Source organism: Lathyrus oleraceus, chromosome 6, assembly GCF_024323335.1.
Source record: "Lathyrus oleraceus cultivar Zhongwan6 chromosome 6, CAAS_Psat_ZW6_1.0, whole genome shotgun sequence".
NCBI classification, from domain to species: Eukaryota; Viridiplantae; Streptophyta; class Magnoliopsida; order Fabales; family Fabaceae; genus Lathyrus; species Lathyrus oleraceus.
The window spans coordinates 1,783,227-1,791,954 of NC_066584.1; positions in this window are offsets into that span (position 1 = coordinate 1,783,227).

Consider the following 8,728-nt stretch of genomic DNA (forward strand, 5'->3'; position numbering starts at 1 on the left):
TGCATGAGTTTTAAAGCCTAGGAGTCTTTAAAATTGTTTTAAAAAACACAAAAAAAAAATAAAGTGTTTTGGGCTAAAATTGGACAAGTTGGCCCTTACACATTTTATTATAACATGATAAATTAAAATATTACAATGGGACCTCAAGCCCACAAGTCACATCATCTTTGTGAGTTTTAATCAAATTGACAAGTCTTGCCCAGTTTCCTCTCAATTTATTTATTGCTCCCATTGTTTCGATCCTAAATTGTATTAGGGCACCATTGAATCTCCTAGCACGTTCCCTTGTCATATGACCTCATAAGCTTTGGATTACTTCATTTAAGTCTTGGTGTTCTATGTCCTTATCATACCCTCCCTCTTGAAGAGAATTTGACCTCAAATTGAGCTCATCATTACCTACATCAAAAAGAGATAAATCAGAAACATTAAAATGGCACTTACACCATACCCACCAGGAAGTTCAATCATGCAGGCATTCTCATTTATCTTAGAAAGCAATTGAAATCAACCATATCCCCTTGGTTTTAATTAAGACTTTATTTGTAAGGAAAACCTTTCATTCCTCATATGAACCCAAACCCAGTCTCTAGGTTCAAAAATCACTTTCTTTATGCCCTTGTTGGCATACTCGGCGTAACTTTAATTGTTCTTCTCAATTTGTAATTTAACTTGCACGTGTAATTTATTTACAAATCCAACCTTAGCTTTCCCATCCTTATGCTTGAAAAGAGAAGTGTTAGACAATGGAAACAAATCAAGAGGTATTGGGGGATTAAAACTATACACAATTTCAAAATGTGAATATTGTGTAGTACTATCAACATCCCTATTATAAGCAAACTCTACATGAGGAATCCATTTTTCCCATATTTTTAAATTCCTTTTAAGGATGTCTCTAAGAAGAGTAGAAAGAGTTATATTAACTACCTATATTTCTCCATCCATTTGAGGATGACAAGTGGTGGGAAAAAGTAATTTAGAACCAACTTTATCCAACAAAGTTCTCCAAAAATGACTAAGAAACTTAGTGTCCCTATCTGAAATAGTGCTTCTTAGAATCCCATGAAGGTGTAACACTTCTTTAAAGAAGAGATCAACAATGTGACAAGCATCATCTACTTTCTTTCAAGGTATAAAATGTGTCATCTTTGAAAATCTATTAATGACCACAAAAATAGAATATTTTCTATTCTCTATTCTAGGTAGCCCTAAAAAAACTTCCATAGAGATTTCAGTCCAAGGAAATTCAGGCATAGGCGAGGGAATATAAAGTACATGAGGCATCACCTTAGATTTGGCTTTTTACAAGCAATACATTTTTCACAAAAAATTTGCACATCAATTTTCATGTGAGGCTAATAAAAATGTTCCTGTAACAAATTTAGTTTTAAAACCTCCAAAGTGCCCTCATTAATCCTTCCTCATGTGCTTCCCACACAAGTAATTCTCTAATGGATCCTTTGGGCACACATAGTATTTTTTCATTAAACAAATAGTCATTGTGCCTAAATTATCCATTTTGGGTGGCATCATAAGGGAAAAAATTATAAGAAAACTCAGAGTCATTCCCATATAAATCCTTAATATGCTCAAGACCGAAAACTTTAGTTTCAAGAGTATAAAATAAGACATGCCTTCTTGAGAGTGCATCTGCCACAACATTTAGTTTAACTTTCTCATGCTTGATCATATAGGGAAATTGTTCAAGAAGCTCAACTCAATTTCCATGTCTCTTATTCAACTTACATTGTCCCTTCAAATGTTTTAAGGACTCGTGATCACTATAAATGACAAACTTTTTGGCCAACAAGTAATGTTACCAATTTATAGAGCCCAAATTGTGCCTAAAGTATCCATTTTGAGCAACATGCTCACAAGAGAAAAAATTAGAAGAAAACTCATATCCATTCGCATACAAATCCTTAGTATGCTCAAGACCGAAAACTTTAGTTTCAAGAGTAGAAAACAAGACATACCTTTTTGAGATTTCATCTGCCACAACATTTATTTTACCTTTCTTATGCTTGATCACATAGTCAAATGTCTTAAGAAACTCATCCCACTTGGCATGTCTCTTATTCAAATCACATTGTCTCTTCAACTATTTCAAGGACTCATGATCACCATGAAAGACAAACTCTTTGGGCGGCAAGTAATGTTGCCAAATTTGTAGAGCCCCCACCAAGGCATACAACTCCTTATCATATGTATAATAATTAAGTGCAACTCCTTTTAACTTTTCACTAAAATAAGAAAACGAACAACCTTCCTACAATAAAATAACTCCAATTCCCATATTAGACGCATCACATTCAATTTCAAAAGATGTAGAAAAATTAGGCAAGGCAAGAATGAGTGCTTGAGTGAGATTTTCCTTTAGTGCAACAAAGGTCTGCTCTTTTTTCTCACCCCATTTAAAACCAATATCTTTTTTAACAATTTCATTAAGGGGTGTTGCCAAGGTACTAAAATCCTCATATAAAAACCATCCATACAATGAAAGCTTCTTACTTCACTTACATTTTTGTGAGGTGGTCACTCTCTTATGGCTTTCACCTTTCACTCGTCTATAAGCACTCCTTTAGAGCTCATTATGAAACCTGAGAAAATTACATAATCGATGCAAAATGCACACTTTTCTAGTTTGGCATGCAAACCTTCTTGTTTTAGCACTTGCAAAACAATCCTTAAATGAATGCAATGATCATATAAGTTCTTTCTATATATCAAAATATCATCAATATATAGAACAAAAAAACTAACCAAAAAAATTCCCTTAACACGTGTTTCATTAGTCTCATGAAAGTGCTAGGTGCGTTAGTTAACCCAAAAGGCATAACCATCCAATCATTCAAACCATATTTTGTTTTAAAAGAAATTTTCCAGTCATCTTATTCCCTTATTCTAATTTGGTGATATCCACTATTCAAATCAATTTTAAAATATAAGCATGCACCAAAAAATTCATCAAGAAAATTATCTAGTCTAAGAATGAGATACCTATATTTAATGGTAATATTAATAATGGACATACAATATGTGCACATCCTACCACTATCATCTTTTTACTTATCAATTTAGCCATTTGTCTTTGTATATCTTAATTTTGTTATGGAATGCTTTTATATGTTGACCTATAAGGCAAATATGCTTATGGATTGTGATCAATATGATGTTCAATACCTCTTATAGGTGATAATCCACTTAGTACCTCATTTGGAAACAATTTTTTATATTTTTGCAAAGGAAACTTAACACAACTTGGCAATTTGTTTCATTAGAAATGGTGGTTAGTAAAGGCACCTCCTTGCAAAATAGCAAGTATAAGTATAAGTGCTGGTGTGACACAATTTCTTTCTGATGCAACCGCAAGTGCACGGTTGTACGAAGTAATAAAATAAATATCGAACCACATAGACCAATGGTTTAAGCGCCACAATCTTGTCATATCAGTGTATATCCAGAGAAATCGAGAATATGGAGTTTGGTAAACAACTTAAAAGAGAATCACTTAAATGAAAATAGCTTAACAGATAAATCACTTAAATTTAAATTGGGGCAAATAGGGTCTAAGGTTACGGTTATATTACAAGAGTTCTACATAAATTATAGAAAATAGATAATTATGGGAAATACATGCTTTCGCCAACGCATTGCCCCTATCGACGGTGAATAATTTGTCTGCTTTCACACGGCCAGATTATTCTTCGACGAGTCATTACTTTTTCTTAGCTATATGCTTTCTCAAATTCGTCCAAGTGATTTCCTTAATTTGGACTAGGTTGTTTAAAAATCAGCACTCAGGTATCGACACATATCCTTTCAGACTACGATTGAAACCTGAGAATCACTTACTTTCGTAACGAAGTTGGAATGCATGAACTCAGATTATAAAAAATTTAATTAAAATTCTCACAATTGATAGTAGCGATCATACAATAGGTCATAAAATAATCTCGATAACCCCTAGTCTCTAATGAACTACTCACTTATGGTAAGTGCAAACATAATCAAATCAGTTTTCATCATCAAATTCATATCTAACAATTATAACATATGAATAATTAAAATAGAATGGATAATAAAACCTTAATTATGATTAAACCTTGACCCACAATTTCTCCCCTAGAGACTTCATTTACATAGAAAAAGCAAATTGCAAATACATAGAAACTTGGAATAAAATCTGATCAAAAGTTGGAATCCTAAAACTATTAACAAGCTATGAGTTTTACAGAAAAAAGTAAAATTGCACAAAATCCTTGGCTTAAATGAGTATTATTTAGATTTGTATCAGTTCAAATATTGCCTAAGAGCCATAATAAAAGAGAATCGATCCACACTAAAAGAGAATCTAATCAAAATTTGAAATCCTAAAAGTCATTACAGGCTATGATTTTTATATAGAAGAAAAAGTAAAATTGCATAAAATCCTTGGCTAAAATGACTATTATTCAGGGTTGTATCAGATAAAATATTGCCTAAGAGCCACAATAAAAGAGAATCAAATTTTGTTATGTAATGCTTCTATTTGTTTACCTATAAGGCAAATATGCTTATGGATTGTGATCAATATGATGTTTAATTTCTCTTATATGTGATAATCCACTTAGCACCTCATATGGAAACAATTTTTTATATTTCTGCAAAGGAAACTCAACACAACTTGGCAATTTGTTTCATTAGAAATGGTGGTAGTGCATGGTTGTACGAAGTAATAAAATAAATATCGAACCACATATACCAATGGTTTGAGCACCGAATTCTTTTCCTATAAATGTATATCTAGAGAAATCGAGAATATGGAGTTTGGTAAACAACTTAAAAGAGAATCACTTAAATTAAAATAGCTTAACAAAAAAACGCTTAAATCTAAATTGGGGCAAACAGGGTCTAGGGTTACGGTTATATTACGAGAATTCTACATAAATTACAGAAAATAGATAATTATGGGAAATATATGCTTTCGCCAACGCATTGCACCTATCGACGCCGAATAATTTGTCTACTTTCACACGGCCAGATTATGCTTCGACGAGTAATTACTTTTTCTTAGCTATATGTTTTCTCAAATTCGTCCAAGTGATTTCCCTATTTTGGACTAAGTTGTTTAAAAACCAGCGCTCTGGTATCGACACATATCCTTTCAGACTACGATTGAAACCTGAGAATCACTTACTTTCGTAATGAAGTTGGAATGCATGAACTCAAATTATAAAAAATTTAATTAAAATTATCGCAGTTGATAGTAACGGATCATACAATAGGTCATAAAATAATCTCCATAACCCCTAGTCTCTAATGAACTACTCATTCATGGTGATGGAAAACATAACCAAATCAGTTTTCATTATCAAATTCATATCTAACAATTACAACAGATGAATAATTAAAATAGAATGGATAATAAAACCTGAATTATGATTAAACCTTGATCCACAATTTCTCCCTTGGAGACTCTAGTTACATAGAAAAAGCAAATCGCAAATACAAAAACTTGGAATGAAATCTGATCAAAAGTTGGAATCTTAAAACTCATAACAGGCTATGAGTTTTATAGAAAAAAGTAAAATTGCATAAAATCATTGGCTTAAATGACTATTATTCAGATTTGTATCAGATCAAATATTGCCTAAGAGCCACAATAAAAGAGAATCAAATTTTGTTATGGAATACTTATATATGTTGACCTATAAGGCAAATATGCTTATGGATTGTGATCAATATGATGTTCAATTCCTCTCATAGGTGATAATCCACTTAGCACCTCATTTGGAAACAATTATTTATATTCGTGCAAAGGAAACTCAACACAACTTGGCAATTTATTTCATTAGAAATGGTGGTTAGTAAAGGCACCTCCTTACAAAATAGCAAGTATAAGTGTTGGTGTGACATAATTTCTTTCTGATGCAACCGCAAGTGCACGGTTGTACGAAGTAATAAAATAAATATGGAACCACATAGACCAATGGTTTAAGCGTCAAAATCTTGTCCTATCAGTGTATATCTAGAGAAATCGAGAATATGGAGTTTGGTAAACAACTTATAAGAGAATCACTTAAATTAAAATAGCTTAACAAAAAAAACCACTTAAATCTAAATTGGGGCAAACAGGGTCTAGGGTTACGGTTCTATTACGAGAATTCTACATAAATTATAGAAAATAGATAATTATGGGAAATACCTGCTTTCGCCAACACATTGCACCTATCGACGACGAATAATTTGTCTGCTTTCACACGGCCAAATTATTCTTCAACGAGTAATTACTTTTTCTTAGCTATATATTTTCTCAAATTCGTCCAAGTGATTTCTTTATTTTGGACTAGGTTGTTTAAAAATTAGCATTCTGGTATCGACACATATCCTTTCATACTACGATTGAAACCTGAGAATCACTTACTTTCGTAACGAAGTTGGAATGCATGAACTCAAATTATAAAAAATTTAATTAAAATTATCGCAATTGATAGTAACGGATCATACAATAGGTCATAAAATAATCTCCATAACCCCTAGTCTCTAATGAACTACTCATTCATGGTGATGGCAAACATAATCAAATCAGTTTTCATTATCAAATTCATATCTAACAATTACAACAAATGAATAATTAAAATAGAATAGATAATAAAACCCGAATTATGATTAAACCTTGACCCACAATTTCTCCCTTGGAGACTCCAGTTACATAGAAAAAGCAAATCGCAAATACATAGAAACTTGGAATAAAATCTGATCAAAAGGTTGAATCTTAAAACTTATAACACGCTATGAGTTTTATAGAAAAAAGTAAAATTGCATAAAATCTTTGGCTTAAATGACTATTATTCAGATTCGTATCAGATCAAATATTGCCTAAAAGCCATAATAAAATAGAATCGATCGAAATAAGGAAACAAAACAAATCTTTCTCACCTCGTTGCTATGGTGGGTAGCAGCTTCACTAACGGGTGGTCGTAGCAGGTCTATGCCTTTTGTACCAAGAGATGAGCAAGGGGTGCCTAGGGTTTATGGCTGTTACAACCCATAACAACTATTACGGAAGGCTGTAGCAACCCCCTGGTTTTTATATGGGAAAATTTGTCTTTTTGTCATTTTGCCTTGTTTCCTTGTTTTTGATCCCTCTTTGTCTTGGATGCTCATTAGACCCTGAAATTAGCAAGAAAACACAAACCAATGCATAAAGCATGGTAATTGAAAGTAAATTGAACAAAATATGCTAAAATACTAATACAAAATGACTAGAAATAAAGATGCAGATACCACTTATCAAACTCCCCCAAACCTAGACGTTACTTGTCCTTAAGCAACAAAGCTTACATTTATGAGCTTTCAGATCAAGCGGTTAATATCATGATAAAGCATACAAAATTAAAGTCAACGGTACTCATACGCGGGTCTTTGATCCAATCGTCTAGGCCTAGTTCTCTTGATAATCACTTCTCAACAAAGGTATTCGCTGGAACACTAACCGTGGTAGAACCACAAACCTAAGTTTCCCTTTCAAACACCTCTCTAACTATGCTTTGAGCTTAAGTCTCTTTTTCCAATTTTTCCCTTCCCCTTTCATTCAGATAATCAATATTAAGGCACTTTAATTATTTTTGTCGCCGCATACACAAGACTTATCGAGAATTTTTGCTTTAGGCACCTTTTTATTTTTTTTCCGATGAATTTATGCACTTTGGAGTTTATTGGTCCACTTGAGGATTCAACCACCGTTAGGCTAAATAATCGGGTGAGAGTTATCCAACTTAGAAGGTAGTTGCCTTTTTATTGTCTTTTCAACATTTTGGTGCCCAAGATTATGGTTTCCCAACCAATCATACATGTACGTGAATCTAAATTATGTTGGACTATTACTTAGAATTAATCAGGGGGAACTTGTTAGAAGCTAGGTATTATGCCACAAATGTACACGTTGGACTCGCGTCCTACTCCTGAGGACCTAGGGTGTAGGGTAATACCTAATTTTTCACACTTTCTCAATGTACTTAGTCCTAGCCTTTCTTCCCTCAAACTCTATATGATTTCACTCTTTCCCCACAATCGAAGCTTATCATGAAAAAAAATTATACAACCCTAGTTTGGGAAAAGCTGCAAAAAAGTGGTCTTATTGAAACATACAAATTGAAAATAGCTAAAAACAAGTAAGAAACATGAACATAAAAATGCAAGAAAATATAGAAGTACCCCCCCCCCCCCCCCCCCCCCAAAAAAAACATGAATCAAACATTGTCCTCAATATTTTAGCACAAGAAAGAGGAGTGGAACTTGCAAGAACCTCACTCGGGAGGTGGGAACTGCAATATGAGTTGTTGCATCATTACTTGGACGTCATCCAAAACCATTTCTTACCTATTTTATTCTTCCTTCATCCCATGGATTTCCGATTGGACCCACTCCCATTTATCATGTTTTGCATTAGAAGCGCCCACTTCATATTGGATGGGAACTGTGGATGGAGGAACAATGTCCTCATCCATGGTGGTACTTGCTGGATGGTTAGAATTATCGGGTTTGCCCTCATCCTCAGATGAGCTATCCGAAGTGGGGCACCCTCTTGATAAAGCCAATTATTCTGACCATCAATTCTAACCTTTCTTGGATTAGTCAAGTCAAGAATGAACTTGTTTTGGATCATCACCGTATAGGTGTTTTCGTCCATATAAATCAAACCTTGATAAACAAGGGCTTCTATATAAATCTTACTATTCCC